The sequence below is a fragment of the Hemitrygon akajei genome, chromosome 9 (assembly GCF_048418815.1).
Source record: "Hemitrygon akajei chromosome 9, sHemAka1.3, whole genome shotgun sequence".
Lineage (NCBI taxonomy): Eukaryota > Metazoa > Chordata > Chondrichthyes > Myliobatiformes > Dasyatidae > Hemitrygon > Hemitrygon akajei.
The window spans coordinates 169,324,029-169,351,587 of record NC_133132.1 but is presented as its reverse complement, the minus strand read 5'-3'; the positions used below and the strand labels follow the sequence as shown (position 1 = coordinate 169,351,587).

Genomic DNA, 27,559 nt, shown 5'->3' with positions numbered 1-27,559 from the left:
TGTCGGATTATAAGCCGCTACTTTTTTCCCACATTTTGAACAGCTTTGAACACTGCGGCCTTTAATATGGTGCGGCTAATGCATGATTTTTTTCATGCCGCCAAAAACATTTTGCCTCGTAACAGTAGACCAATAAAATTGATGAGTAGTTCACAGAGATCTAATGAAATTGTACGATAAATCAAGCGCACTTTCACAATTAAATTATTGTAAATCAGTCATTTGTACTCACCCTCATCAACATGGAAAACACTCGAAGAAAAGCATTGTGCTGCCTTTATGGCAGTTATTTAGTTTATAATATTTTCGCTTAGTAATTCATTTTCTAGTTAAAGTTAGAAGTGTTTTAACTATATTTGTTTTCTGTACTACATCGCGGGATGCTATGACGTCACACCCGGTTTCGCCGCGTCTTGTGGGAAAAATGCCAGTTTGCGATAAACGGGAAGGAGGGGGGCGAGCGGCATTACGCGAGCGGCATTGGATCTGAGCGAACACTGCTTTTAAGTTAAAGGCGATCAATAACTTTTCCTGGTAGGCTGCAGTATATATATTTTTTACCAGTCGTTAGGAGATATTGGAATGTTGTTCAGTAAAAAAGTATACGCAACGTATATTTAAAGGTAGCCGCGTTACAGGCACGGTTCGAAAAAAAGCATTTGCAATATGTATTTGTTTATGTTACCATATGGATTTAATTAAAAGTTAAAAAATCCTCATGTGTAATATCTTTCTGTGTAAATATCTCATATTACAACGTGGGACACCTGCGGCCTAAAATCCAGTGCGGCCTAAAATCCGGTGCGGCCTGTACAATTAAAAAATTGATTTTCTTTCTAAAATTAGAGCCAGCGGCTTTTAATCAGGTGCGCTCTGTAGTCCGGAATCTACGGTACATTGGTCAGTGCCCAGCATTTATTTAGCAGGGTTGTTACTTGGCACATCATCATACCCATGTATGTTGTCATGTGAGCTGAAGTGAAACCAATGGAATATTGCTGTATTTTTTCAGAAATAAGGTTTTGGTTTTCTACCATTTATAAATGGAAAGGATTTTTTGCTTTCCCTTTGCTACAATGATGTTAAAACAATTTTCAATCAGTATTTTATCTTTCAAGTATAAAGAATATTTTTAAAAGATATTTTAGGAGCTTGTGTACTCACTTTATTAAGTACACATGTATACAGTATCTGCTCTTCTAATTAACCAATCATATGGCATCATCCTAATGTATAAAAATCATGCCACATGGTCAAGAGGTTCAGTTGTTGATAGTTAAGAGGTTTAGTTGTTGTTTTGTCCGAGCATCAGAACGGGGAAGAAACTTGATCTAAGTGACTTTGATTGTGGAGTGATTGTTGGTGCCTTACAGGGTGGTTTGAGTATCTCAGAAACTGATCCCCTGGGCTTTTCATACAAAACAGTCTCTAGACCAGAGTTTCCCAGCCTGGGGTCTACAAACCCCTTGGTTAATGGTTGGGGTCCATGGTATAATGGAGCTTGGAAACCCCTGTCCAACAGAAAAAACATCCAGTGAGTGGCAGTTGTATGGGCGAAAATTCCTTGTAAATGAGAGGTCAGAAGAGAATGATCAAACTGCTTCAAGCTGACAGGAAGGTGACATAACTCAAATAACCATGCATTCCCAAACCATGGTGTGCAGAAGAGCATCTCTGAACACACAGCATGTTGAACCTTGAAGTGGATGGACTATAGCGGCAGAAGGAAATGAGTGTACATCTCTGTGGTCAGTTTAGTAGGTACAGGAAGTGCGTAATAAAGTGGCCATGGAGGATATCTTGTGCTTGTATTTCATTTATATCTGAACAAAGGTGCTCACCTGTCAAAAGTTGGTTTACTCACTTGTGTGTGTAAGCCAGTAGACAAATATATTTCATACAAATACAACAGTCAGAAGATCAATTTCAAAACAAATAATTCAAACAACTATTGTGAACAGCTATCACAAAAGGTGCATGAGTGACTGCTTGCATAATTCCTGTACATTATAGGGAAGTTGTGTTTTCAGAGCTTCCGTTTTTTAGTAACCTGTTAGCCACGATCCTTCAGTCGGGTGAATGGTGTTAACTACTTTGATTGGTTATTTTGAATGCCTCTTAACAAAAACTAATGAAGAAAATAGCCAAGATTCCTTTCATTTATTTGAGACACCATGCCACTTAATTAGGATATGAGACTGTTGCCGAACAGTTTCAACTACCATCGGTCACGTCTACTTGTGTAGTTATTAGACACTACACTGTGCTTAGAGCCAACAGTTTTTAAATAGCGTCAGTCGTGTGTGCTTGTGTTATGTTATTCATGTGGGCCAGTGGACACCAATTCAAAAGGTGATTCTTGTTCTGCAGGCACCTCACTAGGTGTCTGCAGTGATTTTTGTTCAGTTTTTTAGTCGATCGAAAGAACATAGTATTGCACACTGGATGAATTCCTCTGCTGATAGCTATTGGGAACTGATCATTTTTATAGTACTGTACTAGTATTGGTAGAGTACTAATGTGTTCTGTATTTCATTTAAGTACATCATTTGTTAGTTTGTCTTTCTTATAGCTTTTGAACTATTTACATGAAATTTTGGTAAATTCGGCCTTAATGTACTGGTCTGGATGTGTCCCAATTAACCAGAGCCCACTGTACTTCGTTTTACTCTATACCAGCACTTTTCCAAAAGCAATTAAGCTCACTGGCCAATTCCACCCCCCCCTTCCCCCATTTCTGGAATTATCCGTACAAAATTAGTGGGTTAATCTCAGTCAGTCAAAAGGTAAACTGAAGTTAGTATAGGTGACTTGAAAGCTGTTATGTGTTCTGTGATGCTGCTGCAAGTATATGTGATGCTTGGAGGAAAATCATATAAGCAGAATTCGCTAGTAAAACACATACCCAAATCACCCCAACCACAAACTGTTTCACCTGCTACCATCTGCGAAACAGTACCGCAGCATAAAAGCCAGGACAAAGAGGCTCCTGGACAGCTTCTTCCACCAGGCCATCGGACTGCTTAATTCATGCTGATACAACTGTATTTCTATGTTATATTGACTGTCCTGTTATATGTACTAATTATTATCATTTACGATAAATTGCACATTTAGACGGAGATGTAAATTAACTCCTCGTGTATATGAAGGATGTAAGAAATAAAGTCAATTCAATTTAATACTTCTCATAAAGGACATAATTAAAGCTCCATCTAATAGGTTAGTCATTACAATTTGTCTTAGCCTCTTCAGAGAAGCTGTTCTCTCTTAATGCTGCCATCAGGAAGGAGGTACAGGATGCTTGTCCCACACCACCATGTTCAGAAACAGTCATTGCTCTTCAACCATCAAGAGGGAACCAGTTCACTTACCCCAAATGAACTGATTCCACAACGTACGTACTCACTTTTAGGGACTGTACAACCCACTTGGCACTTGCTTCAAAAAAGGCAACAATTGTATCAGTGCCTACGAAGAATAATGTGAGTTGCCTTAATGACTATCACCCGGTAGCATTCATATTGACAGTGATGAAATGCTTTGAGAGGTTGGTCATGACTAGGCTGAACTCCTGCCCCAGCAAGGACCTGGACCCATTGCAATTTGCCTTTTGCCACAACAGGTCGACGGCAGACGCAATCTCAATGGCTCTCCACACGGCTTTAGACCACCTGTACAACACAAACACCTACGTCAGGATGCTGTTCATCGACTAGAGCTCAGCATTTGATACCATCATTCCCACAATCCTGATTGAGAGGTTGCAGAACCTGGTCCTCTGTACCTCCCTCTGCAATTGGATCCTCAACTTCCCAACCGGAAGACCACAATCTGTTCAGATTGGTGATAACATCTCCTCCTCGCTGACAATCAACACTGGTGCACCTCAGGGGTGTGTGCTTAGCCCACTGCTCTGCTCTCAATATACCCATGACTGTGTGGCTAGGCATAGCTCAAATACCATCTATAAATTTGCTGATGATACAACCATTGTTGGTAGAATCTCAGGTGGTGACAAGAGGGCGTACAGGAGTGAGATATGCCAACTAGTGGAGTGGTGCCGCAGCAACAACCTGGCATTCAACATCAGTAAGATGAAAGAGCTGATTGTGGACTTCAGGAAGGGTAAGATGAAGGAACACATACCAATCCTCATAGAGGGTTCAGAAGTGGAGAAAGTGAGCAGTTTCAAGTTCCTGGGTGTCAAGATTTCTGAGGATCTAACCTGGTCCCAACATATCTGTGCAGTTATAAAGAAGGCAAGACAACAGCTATACTTTATTAGGAGTTTGAAGAGATTTGGCATCCCAACAAATACACTCAAAAACTTCTATAGATGTACTGTAGAGAGCATTCTGACAGGCTGCATCACTGTCTGGTATGGAGGGGCTACTGCACAGGACCAAAAGAAGCTGCAGAAGGTTGTAAGTCCAGACAGCTCCATCTTGGGTACTAACCTACAAAGTATCTAGGACATCTTCAGGGAGTGGTGTCTCAGAAAGGCAGGGTCCATTATTAAGGACCCCCAGAACCTAGGGCATGCCCTTTTCTCACTGTTACCATCAGGTAGGAGGTACAGAAGCCTGAAGGCACACACTCAGCAACTCAGCAAGGCACACACTCTGCCAACTGATTCCTAAATGGACATTGAATGCTTGGACACTAACGCACTTTTTTAATAGTATTTCTGTTTCTTGCACGATTTTTAATCTATTCAATATACATATACTGTATAAAGTGTACGGAATAAGATTTTTTTTCTTTTATATTATGTATTGCATTGAACTGCTGCTGCTAAATTAACAAATTTCTCCATCACATGCCGGTGTTAATAAACCTGATTCTGATTCCATGTTCTCTATTTATTGCTTTTTATTATTTTTTTTTACATATTTGCACAGTTTTCTGTTTTTTGCACTTTGTTTATTTGTTAGTGTTGTGTGGGCTTTTTCATTTATTATATTATGTTTCTTTCTATTTACTATGAATGCCACAAGAAAATGAATCTCAGGGTTGTATATGATGGCATATATGCACTTTGATAACACATTTACTTTAAATTTGGAACTTTTTGTTTGTTCTATTTGTTAGATCAGCTATCATTTCCATCATCATACTTGTGTGAGATGTCTTAATCCAATAGAAAGCTTAATAAGCACAGTGCATCACTTGCACTCATCGAACAAATTGGTACATTTTCCTATAATCCATGAAATTTGGAATACATAATTGGTATAGAAACACTGCATCACTAGGGCTCTGCAGTAACATAGTGGTTAGCATGATGCTATTTCAGCTCGCGACGGTCTACTGCTCAGAGTTTAATTCTGGCACTGTCTGTAAGGAATTTGTACTTTCTCCCTGTAACCCTGTTAGGCCCCAAACAACAAGGGCATGTTTTTCTTTTGTTTAAACAACTTTACTTGCAATGTAACAACACACACAAAATGCTGGTAGAACACAGCAGGCTAGGCAGCATCTATAGAGAGAAGCGCTGTCGACGTTTCGGGCCGAGACCCTTCGTCAGGACTAACCGAAAGGAAAGATAGTAAGAGATTTGAAAGTAGTGGGGGGAGGGGGAAATGCGAAATGATAGGAGAAGACCGGAGGGAGTGGGATGAAGCTAAGAGCTGGAAAGGTGATTGGCGAAAGTGATACAGAGCTGGAGAAGGGAAAGGATCATGGGACGGGAGGCCTCAGGAGAAAGAAAGGAGGGGGGGGAGCACCAGAGGGAGATGGAGAACAGGCAAACAACTAAATATGTCAGGGATGAGGTAAGAAGGGGAGGAGGGGCATTAACGGAAGTTAGAGAAGTCAGTGTTCATGCCATCAGGTTGGAGGCTACCCAGCCGGTATATAAGGTGTTATAGACAATAGACAATAGGTGCAGAAGTAGACCATTCGGCCCTTCGAGCCTGCACCGCCATTTTGAGATCATGGCTGATCAATTACTATCAATACCCGGTTCCTGCCTTGTCCCCATATCCCTTGATTCCCGTATCCATAAGATACCTATCTAGCTCCTTCTTGAAAGCATCCAGAAAATTGGCCTCCACTACCTTCTGAGGCAGTGCATTCCAGACCCCCACAACTCTCTGGGAGAAGAAGTTTTTCCTTAACTCTGTCCTAAATGACCTACCCCTTATTCTCAAACCATGCCCTCTGGTACTGGACTCTCCCAGCGTCTGGAACATATTTCCTGCCTCTATCTTGTCCAATCCCTTAATAATCTTATATGTTTCAATCAGATCCCCTATCAATCTCCTTAATTCCAGCCCAGTCTCTCTAACCTCTCTGCGTAAGACAGTCCAGACATCCCAGGAATTAACCTCGTGAATCTACGCTGCACTTCCTCTACAGCCAGGATGTCCTTCCTTAACCCTGGAGACCAAAACTGTACACAATACTCCAGGTGTGGTCTCACCAGGGCTCTGTACAAATGCAAGAGGATTTCCTTGCTCTTGTACTCAATTCCCTTTGTAATAAAGGCCAACATTCCATTAGCCTTCTTCACTGCCTGCTGCACTTGCTCATTCACCTTCAGTGACTGATGAACAAGGACTCCGAGATCTCTTTGTATTTCTCCCTTACCCAACTCTACACCATTCAGATAGTAATCTGCCTTCCTGTTCTTACTCCCAAAGTGGATAACCTCACACTTATTCACATTAAACGCCATCTGCCAAGTATCTGCCCACTCACCCAGCCTATCCAAGTCACCCTGAATTCTCCTAACAACCTCATCACATGTTACACTGCCACCCAGCTTAGTATCATCAGCAACTTTGCTGATGTTATTTTCTATGCCTTCATCCAAATCGTTAACGTAAATGGTAAACAGCTGTGGTCCCAATACCGAGCCCTGTGGCACCCCAGTAGTCACCACCTGCCATTCCGAGAAACACCCATTCACCGCTACCCTTTGCTTTCTATCTGCCAACCAGTTTTCTATCCATGTCAATGCCTTCCCCCCGATGCCCTGAGCTTTGCTTTTACCCACCAATTTTCTATGTGGGACCTTATCAAATGCCTTCTGAAAATCGAGGTACACCACATCCACTGGATCTCCCCCGTCTAACTTCCTGGTTACATCCTCGAAAAACTCCAATAGATTAGTCAAGCATGATTTACCCTTGGTAAATCCATACTGGCTCGGCCCAATCCTATCACTGCTATCTAGATATGCCACTATTTCATCCTTAATAATGGACTCTAGCATCTTTCCCACCACCGATGTCAGGCTGACAGGTCGATAGTTCTCTGTTTTCTCCCTCCCACCTTTCTTAAAAAGTGGGATAACATTAGCCATTCTCCAATCCTCAGGAACTGATCCTGAATCTAAGGAACATTGGAAAATGATTACCAATGCATCTGCAATTTCCAGGGCCACCTCCTTTAGTACCCTAGGGTGCAGACCATCTGGACCTGGGGATTTGTCAGCCTTCAGTCCCATCAGTCTTCTCATCACCGTTTCCTTCCGAATGTCAATCTGTTTCATTTCCTCTGTTACCCTATGTCCTTGGCCCATCCATACATCTGGGAGATTGCTTGTGTCTTCCTTAGTGAAAACAGATCTAAAGTACTCATTAAATTCTTCTGCCATTTCTCTGTTTCCCATAACAATTTCACCCAATTCATTCTTCAAGGAATCCCGAGTGGTGTGGCGGGTGGATGGGGTGAGGGCAGATGTGCGGGAAATGGGAGAGATGCGTTTGAGAGCAGAGTTGATGATGGAAGAAGGGAACCTCCTTTGTTTAAAAAAAGAAGACATCTCCTTCGTCCTAGAATGAAAAGCCTCATCCTGAGAGCAGGTGCGGCGGAGACGGAGGAATTGTGAGAAGGGGATAGCATTTTTGTAAGAGATGGTGGAAAGAGGAATAGTCCAGGTAGCTGTGAGAGTCTGTAGGCTTATAGTAGATATCAGTAGATAAGCCGTCTCCAGAGATGCAACCACACAAATGTTTCCCATTTCCTGCCATCTGCCCTCACCCCATCCACCCACCACCCCACTCGGGATAGGGTTCCCCTTGTCCTTACCTACCACCCCACCAGCCTCCAGGTCCAACATATAATTCTCCGTAACTTCCGCCACCTCCAACGGGATCCCACTACCAGAAACATTTTTCCCTCCCCCCCCCCCCCGCTTTTCGCAGGGATTGCTCCCTACGCGACTCCCTTGTCCACTCGTCCCCCCCCATCCCTTCCCACCGATCTCCCTCCTGGCACTTATCCTTGTAAACGGAACAAGTGATACACCTGCCCTTATACTTCCTCCCTCACCACCATTGAGGGCCCCAGACAGTCCTTCCAGGTGAGGCGACACTTCACCTGTGAGTCGGCTGGTGTGGTATACTGCGTTCGGTGCTCCCGGTGTGGCCTTTTATATATTGGTGAGACCCGATGCAGACTGGGAGACCGTTTCGCGGAACACCTACGCTTGGTCTGCCAGAAAAAGCAGGATCTCCCAGTGGCCACACATTTTAATTCCACGTCCCATTCCCATTCTGATATGTCTATCCATGGCCTCCTTTATTGTCAAAATGAATCCAAACTCAGGTTGGAGGAACAACACCTTATATACCGGCTGGGTAGCCTCCAACCTGATGGCATGAACATTGACTTCTCTAACTTCCGTTAATGCCCCTCCTCCCCTTCTTACCCCATCCCTGACATATTTAGTTGTTTGCCTGTTCTCCATCTCCCTCTGGTGCTCCCCCCCCACTCATTTCTTTCTCCTGAGGCCTCCCGTCCCATGATCCTTTCCCTTCTCCAGCTCTGTATCACTTTCGCCAATCACCTTTCCAGCTCTTAGCTTCATCCCACCCCCTCCGGTCTTCTCCTATCATTTCGCATTTCCCCCTCCCCCCACTACTTTCAAATCTCTTACTATCTTTCCTTTCGGTTAGTCCTGACGAAGGGTCTCGGCCCGAAACGTCGACAGCGCTTCTCTCTATAGATGCTGCCTAGCCTGCTGTGTTCTACCAGCATTTTGTGTGTGTTGTTGTTTGAATTTCCAGCATCTGCAGATTTTGTCGTGTTTACTTTCAATGTCTCCATTCAATACCTGAGAGTCACCACCTATACATCCCTCAGTTTCCCCTTCCCTTCTGCACACACACATAACAGGGAGAGTGTGCATGTGTACTAAATACTTGCATAGTCCGAATGAACAGAACTCAACAATTTCCCATTCTTTATATGTATACATTAAAAAATTAAATAAAAATAATTAAAGACAATTCAACTGTCCCTTAAGATATGAGAATTAGTTCAAAACCTTGATGTTAATACAATTCTCAAGGTGCTGAATGCCTTCAATAAGTGCCTTTAACAGCACAAGAGCTCCCTTCTTTGTGTGAGTCTGCTAGTTGTTCCTTTGTAGTTGACCATAGCACACGATGAATTTTCTGTGCTTGGGCAAGTTCTTCGATGCTGCTTATCCCCAGGCGAAGCCTCTTTGTAACTAAGTTTGTAGATTTGATGGCATCAGCGAAAGAATGGTTGTCTATAACACAAGTTATCTGTAGACTGTCCTTCTTTGGGTACTCTGTACAACTCTTCAGATTTCTTTCGTTGTCATTTGAGGTGTTACAAGACCGCAAGTTCATTTACTGTGAGTGTCGCTTTAAGCACCTGAGTGAGGCGGGACTACGACGTCAGTCGTGAGTTGCAGCCAACCGCTGCTGCTCAGTAAGGAGGGAGAGGGGGGAGAGGGAGAGAGAAATCACGAGAACGTCAGCTTGACACTGCTATGATTTGCAACTCTCCCATGCCCAAAAAGTGCACAACGGATGAATGACTGACACTTCATTTAATCCATATGTGTGCATTTGTTGGAGTATCTTGTGGTATCACTTCTGTTGGCCCTTACCTGGATTGGGGTGTTCTGTGGTAACCACTTGAAGACTATATTCCCGTGACTGTCACCTGCTGATATTTCTAAATGGATTTCGGAACAACTCGATGGATAAGAATCTTCAGCAACTGATATTTTGTTTACCCAGTGTGAAATCTGTGGAGTTCTTCGTAATTGCCTTCTCTCTACATGTTCATGTGGACTTACAAATCTCTCCCCTCACTCACTTATTCCGTGGATTACTGAACTTTTCTACTTTACCATCTTAAGACTTTAAGCATTGTTTCCCAAGCTCGATAGTTTGGGAGCTATATATACACATATTTATGCATAACACTGTTAACTTATGTGTATTTTGTTTAATCTTTTATATTTGGAGTAGATACTAATAAAGATAGCGGTATTAACACCGAAACCAGACTCCATTTCTGATCTATTGCTGCTGGTATGTAACAGAGGTGAAAATCTTCCCTCTACTCACAGCAGTACAATAATATGTCCGTCTTAAGTACTTCCATCAGGAAGATTTCCAAGTGAGGTATCACTGGAGACAACAAGCCTCATTGAGCTATTGAAACTTCAAGACTACTTTTTCGGATTGAGTGCTGTGGCATTTTTTGTGCTGGATGCCAAGTTGCAAACTTGATGTCATGTCTGCCCTGTCTTGCCCCCTACAGAATCTGACCTATCTTTGACCTAAGTTGCTCAGCTTCAGCTTCACTCAAGGTGTGCGTCCCATTGTGCGGCATGTGATTTCTTGTAGACAGTCTTTTGGTCAATGTCTTTAGCTACCTCAAACACTCCCATTATTTCTCTAGCTTCTGATTTCATCCTGTTTTGCAGCTTCAAACAACACCTCTTTAGTTACTAGGATATCTTCATCTTGATATTTCTCAGATGGTCCAGACTGATCCATACTTGATTCAACATGAAGTCTGTGTGCACATGACATGTCGACTGACCCTGCAGTGTCTGCTACCTTGACTGGTTCTAGGTAATTCAAGTTGTAACAACTTTTGTTTCTCCCAGTGGCTTTACCTGCTCATCATAAGAATTCAGTTGTGTATGAGATACCAGTGTCTTCATCTACAAATCTCACAGTTTGTCCTGTTTTAAAACTGAAAATTCCATGTTGTCTTTCCATTTCTGATAATTTCTGTTCAGGCAAGTCTGTTACGTCCCCACTGCACTCTCTTCAGCACTGTCTATGTCGCTGTTAAGCAACTCTGTTGGGTCCTCAGCTGCACTCTCCTCATCCCTCTCTGTTCCATGTGACCATGTGTCAGGTAAGTGCTTTTTATTTTTTGTGTCATTCTCTATGGAGTTCTGATAGTTTTCAGATTGTGCTTTACGTAGTCTGGAATGATGCTCTCTCACATATGTACCTCCATGTCTCACTAATACCACAACTCTATCCTGGCCAATGACAACTCCAGGACCTTTCCATTCTGTACAGTCTGCTCTTTTGTAATACACTTTGTCCCCTGTGTTGTATTTGTCATTTGTAGGACGGACCTGTGTCCTTACTGCTCTTCGAATTCTCTCTGAACACTCTGCTTCAGTGAAAGTCTTCCTTGATGCATGCAGTGCTGAAATATGTTTCTTAACTCATTTACAATTTGTAGGGCCCTCTAGAGCAAGTGGTCTGTCGACCAGTACAGAGGGAAGGTTTGGATTCTGGTTGAACACCAATTGATATGGGCTATGGCCATGTACATTGTGCATGGTATTCTTTGTCATAAGGGCCCAGTGTAGGGCTGTGTTCCAATCACAGCCATTGCTTTTCTTTATCTTCAACCTTGTTTCAGTAACCATTAGATTGTGAAACTTCGAAACTCCATTAGCGTATTCATGCCGTCATCTTTGTTCGCTTTCCACTGAAATTCTCATTGTGGTCTCTCGCTCTTCCTGAAAGCGATAATGCAACAGGCAAGGCTTGCTTCGGCTTCTTCAGTTCTGTAGTACGAGTCAATATTCCAGTTTAATTTTTCCAGCTTTCATAAGGCTTGCTATCTTAAATGCTGGCAGGATCCTCTAACTGGAATGCATCCTTTGCTACCACTGTTGATGTCCAAACAACAAGGATGCATTTTTCTTTTGTTTAAACAACTTTACTTTCAATATCTCCGTTCAATACTTGAGGGCCGCCACCTTTACACCTCACAATTCCCCCCTTCTCCTGCACACACATGCATAACGGAGAGTGCACCTGTGTACTAAGTACGTACATAGTCCAAATGAACAGAACTCAACAACCCTGTTGGTTTCCTCCCACAGTCTAAGGACATACGAGTTAGTTGGTCATTCTAAATTGTCCTGTGATTAGGCTAGGGCAGACGGTATGGTTCATTGGGACGGAAGGGCCTGTACTGCAGTGTATCTCTAAATAAAATAAATAAAGTCCTGAACTTGATTGGTTCACATATTTGGGTTAGAAATAGACAAGATGAGGAAACAGGATAAACAGTCCGCATTTTGGGCCGAGACCCTTCATCAAGACTGGAAAGGGTGGGGGAGAATGCCAGAATGAAAAGGTGAGAGGAGAGAAAGGGGACAAGCTAGAAGGTGATGGGTGAAGCCAGGTCGGTGGGGAAGGAGGGTGAAGTAAGAAGCTGGGAGATGGACGGAAAAGGTAAAGGGCTGGAGAAGAAGGAATTTGATAAGAAAGGGGAGTTGGACCATGAGAAAAAGGGGAAGAGAAGGGGTGCCGGGGGAGGAGATAGCAGGTGAGGAGAAGAGGTAAGAAGGGTGGCCAGAGTGGAGAATTGAAGAAGAGGGAAGGGGGAGGGGAAGGGGAGGGATTACACTAAGTTAAAGAGAGCAGTGTTTCTGCTGTCAGATTGAAGAATACCAAGAGGAATATGAGATGTTGCTCTTCCAACCTGAGAATGGTTTCACTGTGGCAGTAGAGGTCATGGACTGACGTCTTAGAATGGGAATAGGGGGCTTTCTGGTGACGTCGTCGTCGAGAATGGCAGCTTAAGTCACTAGCTCCTCCGGAAAAACGCGTATTAAGCCCTGTTAACCTGTCAAATATAATATTTTTCGAAAAATATTTGAACTGAAAAGAGGGGCAAGAATGGGGAGAAGAAACGGAAATTTAAAAAAGCGACACTGCGGAGCCTGCGTCCGAGAGGAGTGCAGCGAGCGGCTCTCCGACCCGACCGCGTGCTAGCGAAGCGGCCGCCGGGCCTCGTTCAGTTGAAGCGGTGAATATCTTCGAAATCCTGAAAGAAATAATGGAGGTCCAGAAAGATATAAAGCAGCAGCTCTGTGATATTAAGGCAGAGCTCACCAGCATTAATCAAAAAATAGCGGTGGCAGAGACTCGCATTGAGAAGGTGGAAGATCGCGTTCAAAACGTGGAGCGGATACTGAGCAAGACAATAAAAATCATACATCACCAAGAAGGTAAATTGCTTGACCTGGAGGGAAGATCACGGCGGAAAAATATCAGAAACTACAACGTTCCCGAAGGAGCGTAGTTTGTCGGAAAGTTACTGAGGGACGTGCTGGATCTTCCCGCGGCTATGGAGCCGGAAGTCAAAAGAGCGCACCGCGCGTTCGTTCCGAAACCTACCTGAGATAGAAAGCCACATGCAATTATAATTAAATTCCTTCAGTAAGCACAAAGGCGGAGATTCTACGAAGGGCCTGGGGTAAGCAGAGAGTGTTTTTAGAGGATAAATTAATATATTTCGACCAAGATTACCCCCCCCCCCCCCGCGGTCCTCCAGAAACGCAAAGAATATTTCAAAGTAAAGCGAGTATTAAAGCAAAATAAGATTAGTTTCCAAACTCCGTACCCTGCTAAACTTCGAGTGTTTTATGACAACAGGACGCAGTTGTACCAGACAGTGGAAGAGGCGACTACAGACATGAAGGCCAGAGGGTTGCCCGTCAGCATGACCAAAACGAAAGAAAGCCTGGCTGAGGAATTGTCCCGCTCTGCTTGGGAAATAGTGCGAGAAACGAGAAGGCAGGAGACGGGAGGAGGCTGAGAGAAACATATCAGGAAGAGACCGGGGGTTTCCCAAAGACAGTCCTCACCCCCTTCAGAAGAGCCATAAGGTTTGGCTAACTTTTAAAATGTTGAGAAGCTAAACAGAAGCAAAAGTACATGGTGATATACCTATCTCGAGAAATACTTATTATAATGTGGATTTTATATTACTTAGTTGTTATTCTTTATTCGCTCACTTACTCCTTTTTCCCCACCAAAATGAGAATATATATATATATGTGTGTGTGTGTGTGTGTGTATGTATGTATATATAGGAGGAGTACACAGGGAAATCTTTTCTGTGTAATGGATTTGTTCACTGACTTTTATGAATAATGCAATGGGGGCCCTCAACTCACAAGTAGGAGGGGTTATCCCCCACAGCTAGATATTTCCTCTAGCTCAATGCAGGGTCATCTACTAGAGACCTCAGCCTTGGAATCACACGTTTGTTGTCCTTTTTGTTATTATTTGAGTTTCTTGGTTCTTATTTGTTCAGGGAGTAGATCGAGTAAGTTTTATTCTAATTTCAATGATACATTGACAGATAAATACAGATGGCTAAGGACAAGGTAAAATTCATTTCTTTTAATGTAAATGGGCTATTAAATCCAATCAAACGTAAGAGAATTTTATCCAAAATGAAAAAAGAACAAGCCCATGTAGTATATTTACAGGAAACTCATTTAAGTGATAATGAGCATAAAAAACTAAAGAGAATGGGCTTCACTAATCTGTTTTTCTCCTCATATAAATCAGGACATAGGAGAGGAGTTGCTATTCTTATCTCAAGTAAGCTAAATTTTGAAAAAATATTCGAAATGAGAGATAAAGAAGGCAGATATATTCTGGTAAGGGGGAATATAGACGGCAGTTCAGTTACTTTATTGAATATATACGCACCCCTGGGAAGTGATATTGGTTTCTTTCAGAAAATTACTGATATTATGGTAACAGAAACAGAAGGTCTCCTGATGTGTGGAGGAGACTTAAATTTACAATTACAACCAAACTTAGACTCTTCCAATAGAAAAACCTATGAAACAAAATCTTTACATAAGAAAGTTAATACACTTTTTGAGGATGTTGGTTTAATTGATATATGGAGGGACCTTTTCCCTGACAGAAGGGATTACACTCATTACTCTGCTCCACATTCTGTATATACAAGAATAGACTATTTCATAACATTTGGAAAAGACAAAGACAAAATAAATTGGGACAATAGATGTAAGTAACCATGCACCTATATATTTATCTGTTGATTTTGACCTACAACCAAAGAATACTATTTGGAAACTAAATTCAAGTCTACTCAATGATCCGTACTCTAAGGAACAAATTAAAAAAGAAATTGGTCTCTACTTAGAACTTAATGATAATGGAGAGGTTTCACCTCCCATTTTATGGGATACTCTGAAGGCGGTCTTAAGAGGGAAAATTATAGCGATATCTTCATATAAGAAAAAAATAAGGAATAAAACATTAGAGGAATTACAAAATAGGCTGAAGGAACTAGAGAAAAAACACAAATTGAATTTGGCACAGGGTACATTAGGGGAAATTAAAAGAATTAGGAATGAAATAAATAATTTGGCTCTGCAAGAAATCAGGAAAAACATAATGTTTCTGAAACAGAGACATTATGAAAGTTGATCAAAATCTATGAAAATACTGGCATGGAAACTGAAAAAAAGATAGCAGAAAATACAATTCATTGAAAATGATAAAAAAAATAAGCTAAGTGAAATTCAAGAAGCTTTTGAAGTGTTTTACAAAATGCTATATTCCAAAGTTCCAGGGGGAAGCATAACCCAAATTGACACCTTGAATTCTCTAGAGTTACCCACTTTAAGCGAAGAACAAAATAGATAGATAGATAGATAGATACTTTATTCATCCCCATGGGGAAATTCAACTTTTTTTTCCAATGTCCCATACACTTGTTGTAGCAAAACTACCGTAGATTCCGGACTACAGAGCGCACCTGATTAAAAGCCGCTGGCTCTAATTTTAGAAATAAAATCAATTTTTTACTTGTACAGGCCGCACCGGATTTTCGGCCGCAGGTGTCCCACGTTGTAATATGAGATATTTACACAGAAAGATATTACACGTGAGGATTTTTTAACTTTTAATTAAATCCATATGGTAACAAACAAATATATATTGCAAAAGCTTTTTTTCGAACCGTGCCTGTAATACGGCTACTTTTAAATATACATACGTATCGGTAACACAAATTACGTTGCATATACTTTTTTACTGAACAGCATGAACAACATTCCAATATCTCCTAGCGACTGGTAAAAATATATATACTGCAGCCTACCAGGAAAAGTTATTGATCGCCTTTAACTTAAAAGCAGCGTTTTCGCTCGGGTCTGATGAGCTCGCGTAACGCAATCGGGTCTAATGTGCTCGGGTCTGATGAGCTCGCGTAACGCGATCGGGTCTAATCGGGTCTAATGTGCTCGGGTCTGATGTGCTCGGGTCTGATGAGCTCGCGTAACGCAATCGGGTCTGATGTGCTCGGGTCTGATGAGCTCGCGTAACGCGATCGGGTCTAATCGGGTCTAATGTGCTCGAGTCTGATGTGCTCGGGTCTAATGTGCTCGGGTCTGATGAGCTCGCGTAACGCGATCGGGTCTAATGTGCTCGGGTCTGATGTGATCGGGTCTGATGTGCTTGGGTCTGATGTGCTCGCGTAATGCCCCCACCTTCCCGTTTATCGCAAACCGGTATCCCACAAGACGCGGCGAAACCGGGTGTGACGTCATAGCATCCCGGGATGTAGTACAGAAAACAAATATAGTTAAAACACTTCTAACTTTAACTAACAAATGAATTACTAAGCGAAAATATTATAAACTAAGTAACTGCCATAAAGGCAGCACAATGCTTTTCTTCGAGTGTTTTCCATGTTGATGAGGGTGAGTACAAATGACTGATTTACAATAATTTAATTGTGAAAGTGCGCTTGATTTATCGTACAATTTCATTGGACCTCTGTGAACTACTCATCAATTTTATTGGTCTACTGTTACGAGGCAAAATGTTTACGAGGCGGCATGAAAAAAAACCATGTATTAGCCGCTCTGGATTAAAGGCCGCAGAGTTCAAAGCTGTTCAAAATGTGGGAAAAAAGTAGCGGCTTATAATCCGGAATCTACGGTAATTACATACAATACTTAACTCAGTAAAAAAATATGATATGCATCTAAATCACCATCTCAAAAAGCATTAATAATAGCTTTTAAAAAGTTCTTAAGTCCTGGCAGTAGAATTGTAAAGCCTAATGGCATTGGGGAGTATTGACCTCTTCATCCTGTCTGAGGAGCATTGCATCGATAGTAACCTGTCACTGAAACTGCTTCTCTGTCTCTGGATGGTGCTATGTAGAGGATGTTCAGAGTTATCCATAATTGACCGTAGCCTACTCAGCGCCCTTCGCTCAGCTACCGATGTTAAACTCTCCAGTACTTTGCCCACGACAGAGCCCGCCTTCCTTACCAGCTTATTAAGACGTGAGGCGTCCCTCTTCTTAATGCTTCCTCCCCAACACGCCACCACAAAGAAGAGGGCGCTCTCCACAACTGACCTATAGAACATCTTCAGCATCTCACTACAGACATTGAATGACGCCAACCTTCTTAGGAAGTACATTCGATTCTGTGCCTTCCTGCACAAGGCATCTGTGTTGGCAGTCCAGTCAAGCTTCTCGTCTAACTGTACTCCCAGATACTTGTAGGTCTTAACCTGCTCCACACATTCTCCATTAATGATCACTGGCTCCATATGAGGCCTAGATCTCCTAAAGTCCACCACCATCTCCTTGGTCTTGGTGATATTGAGACGCAGGTAGTTTGAGTTGCACCATATCACAAAGTCCTGTATCAGTTTCCTATACTCCTCCTCCTGTCCATTCCTGACACACCCCACTATGGCCGTGTCATCAGCGAACTTCTGCACATGGCAGGACTAACTGAAGTTGAATTAAAAGCTGCAATTAGTAGGCTTAAATTAAGCAAGTCTCCAGGATCAGAGGGGTATACGGCAGAGTGGTACAAAGAATTTAAAAATTAGTTAATTCCTGTTTTACTCCCCACACTGAACTGGGCTCTAAAAAAGGCACAAATGCCACCCAGTTGGAAGGAAGCGATAATCTCAGCTATACCGAAAGAAGGCAAGGATAAAATGGAATGCAGGTCATTTAGACCAATATCCGTTCTTAATGTAGATTATAGGTTATTTACCTCCATCATGGCCAAACGATTAGAGGAGTTTCTACCCACACTGATACGTAATGATCAGACAGGTTTTATACGACAACGCCAGACTCAAGACAATATATGAAGGACACTTCACATTATGGATCATATACAAAAAAATAAAATCGAAGCAATAGTGATAAGTGTGGACGCTGAAAAAGTATTTGATTTGGTTAATTGAAATTTTCTTTACAGAGTTTTACATAGATTTGGTTTCCAAGACACAATTATTAAAACTATACAGACACTATATGACAATCCTACTGCTAGGATTAAAATCAATGGATATTTATCAAATAGTCTTACCCTAGAAAGGGGCACGAGACGGGGTTGTGCATGGTCACCACTACTCTTCGCGTTATATCTGGAACCATTAGCTCAATACATCAGACAAAATGAAGATATCAGGGGAATTACTATTAAAGGGACAGAGCATAAATTGGCTTGTTATGCGGATGACATTTTGATCTATTTAGGGCAACCAACATACTCTTTACCTAAATTGATGCAATCCTTTGAACAATATGGTCAATTATCAGGATACAAGATCAACATAGATAAAACCCAATTACTTTCATATTACTATAGCCCACCAAGAGAAATTGAAAGTCGATACCCCTGGGCATGGCACACAGAGTCTTTCAAATATTTGGGCATTATTATGCCAAAAGATTTGGCAAAATTATCAGAATGTAATTATCAGCCTTTATATAAAAAAAATTAAGGAAGATGTGGCAAGATGGAGCCTGATTCCTTTTTTTAGTCTCAGTTCAAGGATTGAGTCTATTAAAATGAATATACTGCCCAGACTGTTATATCTCTTTCAGACCCTACCAATAGAGATTAATCAAAATCAATTCAATGAATGGAACAAGATGCTATCAAGGTATATTTGGCAGGGTAAAAGGCTTAGAGTTCGTCTCAAAACTTTGCAATTAGCAAAGGAAAAGGGGGGATGGGGCTTCCCTTCTCTTAGAGATTATTATTTTGCAGCACAGTTGAGAGCTGTGATATGTTGGTGCAACCCATCATATGATGCTCAATGGAAAAACATTGAGGAGCGGGTCCTTCCCATCCCCATGCAAGCAATTTTGGCTGATAACAACCTGCAAAGGTACATAAATACTATTGATAACCCATGGGTGAAATTGACTTTTAAAATATGGAAAACTACTATAAAAGAATATAATCTAGAGGGAGATATTACAATTCTTGAATGGTGTGCATATGACTGAATTTACACCAAATAAATTGGATGCTAGATTTAAGGACTGGACAGCTAAATGAATAACAGTTCTTTGCAACATAATAAAAGAAGGAACACTGTTCAGTTTTGTAATGCTTGAAGAGAAATACTTATTAGAAAAACAAGATTTTTATCGGTATTTACAGATGCGACAATATGTTAATAAGACGCTTAAAAATGTGGGCCGAAGGGCCTGTACTGTGCTGTAGGTTTTTTTATGTTTCTAAGAAGGCATACGGTATATTGACCTTCATCAACCGTAGGATTGAATTCAAGAGCCGAGAAATAATGTTGCAGCTATATAGGACCCTGGTCAGACCCCACTTGGAGTACTGTGCTCATTTCTGGTCGCCTCACTACAGAAAGGCTGTGGAAACTATAGAAAGGGTGCAGAGGAGATTTACAAGGATGTTGCCTGGATTGGCGAACATGCTTATGAGAATAGGTTGAGTGAACTTGGCCTTTTCTCATTGGAGCAACGGAGGATGAGAGGGGACCTGATATCAGGTGTATAAGATGATGAGAGGCATTTATCGTGTGGATATTCAAACGCTTTTTCCCAGGGCTGAAATGGCTATCATGAGAGGGCATAGTTTTAAGATGCTTGGAAATAGGTACAGAGGAGATGTCAGGGGTAAAATTTTTTTATGCAGAGTAGTGTGTGCGTGGAATGGGCTGCCATTGGCAGTGATGGAGGCGGATATAATAGGGTCTTTTAAGAGGCTCCTGGTTAGGTACATGAAGCTTAGAAAAATAGAGGGCTATGGGTAACCCGAGGTAATTGCTAAATTAAGTACATGTTTGGCACAGCATTGTGGGCCGAAGGGCCTGTATTGTGCCGTAGGTTTTTTATGCTTCTATGGAAGTTTCCTCCTCCTGTAGTCAATAGCAGCTCTTAGGTTTTGTTGATGTTTTTGTAGCACCATTCAGTCAGATTTTCAATCTCTTCTCTATGCTGATTCGACAGCACTTTAAATATCATACCACCGCCAACAACAGCAAACTTAAATATGGCATTGGAGCTGTACTTAGCCTGACAGTCGTAAATATAAAGTGAGTAGAGTTACAAACGCAAGAAAAGAATTAGGTACGGAGGTACATGGATGGTGGGGTATGGAAGGCTGTAATCCAGGTGCAGGTCAATGGACTAAGCATCATAATATCTCAGCATGGACTAGATAGATCGAAGGGCCTGGTTCTGTGCTGTAATGTTCTATGACTCCTTGACTCTATAAATGAAAGCAGAGGCTAAATAATGGTCATATGACTGTCTGTGTACTACAGGGCTGGTATCTCAATCCTGATTCCCTATAAAGTAAATATAATCAGTCTTAAATACAGAGTAAAGAACAGTATGATGCCCAATCTATTCACAAGATTAAATGAAAGTGAGCTATGACATTTATTGCTGTCACATGCATCATATATCTTTCTATATTTCAAACACAAGGTTTGGGCAATTTAAGTGCCAGTTGTAGAACTGAGACTGCGGTCTGCAATTAATGGGCTTCTGGATCAGCTGTGACTGGCTTCTTGGCTATGGACTCACTTTCATGAACTTTGAACAAGATGCTATCAAGGTATATTTGGCAGGGTAAAAGGCCTAGAGTTCGTCTCAAAACTTTGCAATTAGCAAAGGAAAAGGGGGGATGGGGCATGCCTTCTCTTAGAGATTATTATTTTGCAGCACAGTTGAGAGCTCATATGATGCTCAATGGAAAAACATTGAGGAGCGGGTACTTCCCATCCTCATGCGAGCAATTTTGGCTGATAACAACCTGCAAAGGTACATAAATACTATTGATAACCCATGGGTGAAGTTGACTCTTAAAATATGGAAAACCACTATAAAAGAATATAATCTAGAGGGAGATATTGCAATTCTTAAATGGTGTGCATTTGATTCTGATTTTACACCAAATAGATTCACGATTTGCATTTTTTCTTCACACTGGGTGTTTGACGGTCTTTTATTTAAATGGATTCTATTGGGTTTCTTTATTTTGTGGCTGCGTGTAAGGAGACAAATCTCAAGGTTGTATATAGTATACGTACTTCGATAATAATTGTCCTTTGTCCAGCATTCTGTTTATGTTGGGCAATGAGAAATCTTTCCAAAAAAATATTAAATTTTATTCTCAGTTGGAAGAACAGATGGCAGTAAAACCTTAACCACTTATAACCATATAACAATCACAGCATGGAAACAGGCCATTCCGGCCCTCCTAGTCTGTGCCGAACTCTTAATCTCACCTAGTCCCACCTACCCGCACTCAGCCCATAACCCTCCACTCCTTTCCTGTCCATATACCTATCCAATTTTACCTTAAATGACACAACTGAACTGGCCTCTACTACTTCTACAGGAAGCTCATTCCACACAGCTATCACTCTCTGAGTAAAGAAATACCCCCTCGTGTTTCCCTTAAACTTTTGCCCCCTAACTCTCAAATCATGTCCTCTCGTTTGAATCTCCCCTACTCTCAATGGAAGCAGCCTATTCACGTCAACTCTATCTATCCCTTTCAAAATTTTAAATACCTCGATCAAATCCCCCCTCAACCTTCTACGCTCCAATGAATAGAGACCTAACTTGTTCAGCCTTTCTCTGTAACTTAAGTGCTGAAACCCAGGTAACATCCTAGTAAATCGTCTCTGCACTCTCTCTAATTTATTGATATCTTTCCTATAATTCGGTGACCAGAACTGTACACAATATTCCAAATTTGGCCTTACCAATGCCTTGTACAATTTTAACATTACCTCCCAACTTCTGTACTCAATGCTCTGATTTATAAAGGCCAGCATTCCAAAAGCCTTCTTCACCACCCTATCTACATGAGACTTCACCTTCAGGGAACTATGCACTGTTATTCCTAGATCTCTCTGTTCCACTGCATTCCTCAATGCCCTACCATTTACCCTGTATGTTCTATTTGGATTATTCCTGCCAAAATGTAGAACCTCACACTTCTCAGCATTAAACTCTATCTGCCAACGTTCAGCCCATTCTTCTAACCGGCATAAATCTCCCTGCAAGCTTTGAAAACCCACCTCATTATCCACAACACCTCCTACCTTAGTATCATCAGCATACTTACTAATCCAATTTACCACCCCATCATCCAGATCATTTATGTATATTACAAACAACATTGGGCCCAAAACAGATCCCTGAGGCACCCCGCTAGTCACCGGCCTCCATCCCGATAAACAATTATCCACCACTACTCTCTGGCATCTCCCATCTAGCCACTGTTGAATCCACTTTATTACTCCAGCATTAATACCTAACGACTGAACCTTCTTAACTAACCTTCCATGTGGAACTTTGTCAAAGGCCTTGCTGAAGTCCATATAGACTACATCCACTGCCTTACCCTCGTCAACATTCCTCGTAACTTCTTCAAAAAATTCAATAAGGTTTGTCAAACATGACCTTCCACGCACAAATCCATGCTGGCTGCACCTAATCAGATCCTGTCTATCCAGATAATTATAAATACTATCTCTAAGAATACTTTCCATTAATTTACCCACCACTGATGTCAAACTGACAGGTCTATAATTGCCAGGCTTACTTCTAGAACCCTTTTTAAACAATGGAACCACATGAGCAATACGCCAATCCTCCGGCACAATCCCTGTTTCTAATGACATCTGAAAGAGCTCCGTCAGAGCTCCTGCTATCTCTACACAAACTTCCCTCAAGGTCCTGGGGAATATCCTGTCAAGACCCGGAGATTTATCCACTTTTAAATTTCTTAAAAGCGCCAGTACTTCCACCTCTTTAATTGTCATAGGTTCCATAACTTCCTTACTTGTTTCCCACACCTTACACAATTACACTTACACGTTAGAACATTAACTCTTACGAACTGGTAAAACCAGTTTTGCCAGAAACTTAATTTTTTCGGGTTGATTTAAAATCTTTTGAAATGATACACAAGAACATAAAACGAGGGAGGAGTTGGCCATTCAGTCTGGTACAAAAGGGCCACTGTTAGAAGGTGGCAAGCTTAGCCAGCACCAGTCCCCCAACATCGAGGACACCTTCAAAAGACAATGCCTCAGAAAGGTGGCATCTATTATTAAGGATCCGCATTACCCCATATGTGCTCTCTTTTCATTTCTACCATCAGGTAAGAGGTACAGGAGTCTGAAGTCACACACTTAACATTTTAGGAACAGCTTCTTCCCTTCCACCATCATATTTCTGAATGAACAATGAACCCATGTGCATTACTTCACTATTTTTGTTCTCATTTTGCACCACATATTTTATATATTCATTTTTTATTGTAATTTATAGTATTTTTATGTATTACACTGCAATGCTGCCACAAAAGAACAAGTTTCACAACATATATCAGTGATATTAAACCTGATTCAGATGCTTGCTCCATCATTCAGTAAGAGAATCGCCTATCCTCTATAATAAAAACAAAAGCACAAGAAACACTATGGATCAAGCAGCATCTGTGGAAAGCAAAGCAGTCCAAGACATTCTGTTCATCAGAGAACAGTAAGAGAAATTGTCTAGAAATGGAGGAATCTCAGTACTGTTGCTACTCTCCCTAGGAGTGGGCATCCCACAAAGATCACATCAAGAGCACAACATGCAATGCTAAAGGAGATGAAAAAGAACCCAAGGGTTCAAAAGATCTGCGGAAATCTCTAAAACTTTCTGAAGTCTCTGTTCGTGTGTCCAACTATAAGAAAAACAGAACAAGAATGGACACCACGGAAGAAACCACTGGTCTCCAAAAAAAATATTGCTGCATGTCTCAAGATTTCAAAAGACAATCTGGCTGTTCTACAACGCTTCTGGGACGATGTTCTCTGGACATGTGAGACAAAAGTTGAACTTATTAGGAGAAATGCACACTGCTAATTTTGGAGGGAAAAGGGCACTGCACACCTACACCAAAGCCTCATCCCAACTGTGAAGCATGGCGCCAGCATAAGTGGTGCATGCGGGTTTGATTTCAATGTTTAAGAGAAATTCCACACTCTCACCACCCTCTTGAGTGAAGGAAGTTTCCCCTCTTGTTCCCCTTAAACATTTCACCTTTCACATTTAATTCATGACCCTAGTTCTTATCTTACCCAACCTTAATGGAAAAAGATCTGCTTGCATTTACCCTATCCAATTCCCTTATAATTTTGTATACCTCTATCAAATCTCCCCTTAATCTTCCACATTCCTGGAAATGAAGTCCTAACCTATTCAACCTTTCTCTATTACAATTGTTTAAGCTTGACTAGTAATTTGTGATTGCTCAGAAGATGACACTTCTATTGCCTCTGGCAATGCATGTTCTTCCTTGTGTAGAAATCTGTAGAATTCAAACTGTGGAGATCAGCTGTGTGCTATTTAAGTTCTGCTATCATCCAGTTCAGGTGGCGGAGTGGGGATGTGTCTCTACCAAAGGAGGTGTAAGGTGCTGTTTCCCTCCACTAGCCTGCAGGTCACCCTTGGGCAAAGTTTAACACCTGCTTAGCCCCTCACCAATCAAGGTTATGTGAAGCCGTGGGAGCAGGTGGTGGATGGTCGTATGAGCAACTGATGCATGTCACAAGTCCTGGTTATGCGACCACTGACGGCAGGCAATCTCTGGAGATTATTGTTAATGGCTAGGGTTACCTGTCTTTTAAAGACACTGTTCAGAAGAAGACAAATGCAAACCACTTCTGTAGAAAAATTTGCCAAGAACAATCATGGTCATGGACAGCCCATGATCATCCATGCCCTATGACATGGCACATCATGATGATGATATAACTGTATGTACTAAAATATGCCTTTTGATTTTGTGTTTTTGCTTGGTTTTTTTGTTGCCGTTTGCACTTTTTTGCATGTGGGAGGAGTGAGGTTTGATTTTTGATGTTTTCCTTTGAACAGATTGGTTCCATGGTTCTGCTTTGTTTCATGACTGACTGGGAAGACAAATTTCAGGGTTGTAAACTGCATACATATTTTGACAAGTGTACTATGAAGCTTTGAAACTTGACACCATACTTTCATGACTTTTGTTATTGCCAAACTATTAAAGCTGACATAATAAAAAGAGAACCGTCTGCATACAAAAATTTCAAATGTTTGCATCACAAGATTTAGCCCCCTTGGCATTATTTGAACACCCAGTTTAGGGTAATGTTGGCTGTAGCACTGTAACACAGGAGGGGGGGAGATGCATCTTTTATGAGTCATTTAATATACGTGTACCTATATTTACTCTCTCATGAACATAAAAGGATTCTACTATTTGAAGAGCAGGGAAATTACTGGATGCTCTAACCAATGGATAACCTCTGTCAACTCTGATTCTCAACATCAGACTAGAAGTAAACGTGAGGGGAACTACTTCACTCAGAGGGAGGTGAGGGTGAGGATGAGCTGCCAGCACAAGTGCTGAATGCTGCTTCGATCAACTGTTTTTGCACTTTTGTTTATCCCGGAGAATGGTAAATGGGTGAGAAATGATTTAGGGAGATAATGGAATTTATTACAAATGTCGAATTGGACAATGCAATAGCGAATGGTGGGGTTAAGATGGCCACAGGTACTGAATAGCATTTCGATAGGCTAGGAGCTAAATTCCTTGTACCTCTTGACCCCTAACTTGTACAGCAAAATCAGTTCACTTGTAGGTCCATCCATTTGATCTTTTACCTGCTGTAATTGTATAGCCCAGACACAGCAGATTATGTTTGGTTGCAAAATACCTTTGTAATACTTACTGCATGGATTAATAAAGTTCATGAATTTCAGAATCCAATTTAATATCACTGGCATTTGCCATGAAATTTAATTGTAATGCATAGTAATATAAAAATATAAATTACAATAAAAAATACAAACATACAAACAAATAAACTAGTGCAAAAAGAGAGCAAAGATAAAAGGTAGTGTTCATGGGTTGAATGTTCATACTGAAATCTGATAAGAGAGAGGAAGAAGCTGTTGCTGAAACACTGAGTGTGTGTTGTAGGGATCCTATACCTCCTCTCTGATGATAGCAATCAGAAGAGGTCATGTCCTGAGTGCTAGTGGTCCTTAATGACAGATGCTGCCTTTTTGAAGCCTCGCTCCTTGAAAATTGAAAATTGAAGTTTTTTGAGGCATTGTTCTTGGAGTGACGAAGGATGAGAGGTGACCTGATAGAGGTCTATAAGATGACGAGAGGAATTGATTGTTTGGATAGCCAGAGGCTTTTTCCCAGGTTTCAGATGGCTAACACAAGGGGGCACAGTTTTAAGATGCTTGGAAGGAGAGGATGTCAGGGGTAAATTTTTCACACACAGAGGTGGGTGTGCGGAATGCACTGCTAGCAATGGTGATGGATGCAGATACAATAGGGTATTTTAAGAGACTTCGATAGATACATTGAGCTTAGAAATAGAGGGCTATGCACTAAGGAAGTTCTAGGCAGTTTCTAGAGTAGGTTACATGCTTGGCACAATGTTGTGGGCTGCAGAGCCTGTAACGTGCTGTAGGATTCTGTGTTCTATGTCCTGGATGCTGGGGAGGCTAGTGCCAATGATAAAGCTGGTTGAGTTTACAAACTTCAATCTCTGAGGATTATCACCTTGTCATGGTGAGTTCCTGAGATCCTGAAAATGATGCCATCTAGAGCTAAGCTCCTGATAGGGTCATTGATGGTGATAAGGTCAAAGGAGAGATTCCAGACAAAGAGCGATCCAACCATGACCTCAACAGAAGATGATGGCACATCAGAACAGCAGTGAAGGGTCGTCTGTTGCCTCGTAGTCCATGCCACTGGACCCTCACCATGATTTGTCAAGAACCACGTGCTGGCTGCCCGCCCATGCATCAGCCTCCCCTCATTGAACAGCGTCACCTACTGGCATTTGCTATTTAAGGTATAACCTTAATAAAGAATATCATACTCGACATGCGTGAAGGCGCTTCTACTGCAACAACCTCGTGCAGCCTTTTCTGATTCTGTGCAGTGGCCCCTCCATACCACATGAGTGTTCTGCTGAAGGGCCATAAAATCTATAAAAGCATGCAGTCAATCTCTCAGTATGAATGATCTCGGTGCTTTTCCCGATGGTCTCATGTATTAGAGTATCTGCCAAAAATCATAACTTGAAATTAACTTCACCCATCCAAATTAAGACTGGATTAGAATAAGGAGGATGCTTTATAACTG

At 41.5% G+C, this 27,559-nt stretch overlaps 1 protein-coding gene across 4 annotated transcripts in view; it reads left to right on the top strand.

Moving 5' to 3' along the window:
• The window catches only part of map3k7 (mitogen-activated protein kinase kinase kinase 7), a 148,532-nt gene that overhangs the window by 20,886 nt on the left and 100,087 nt on the right, over window positions 1-27,559 (top strand). The window lies entirely within an intron of this gene.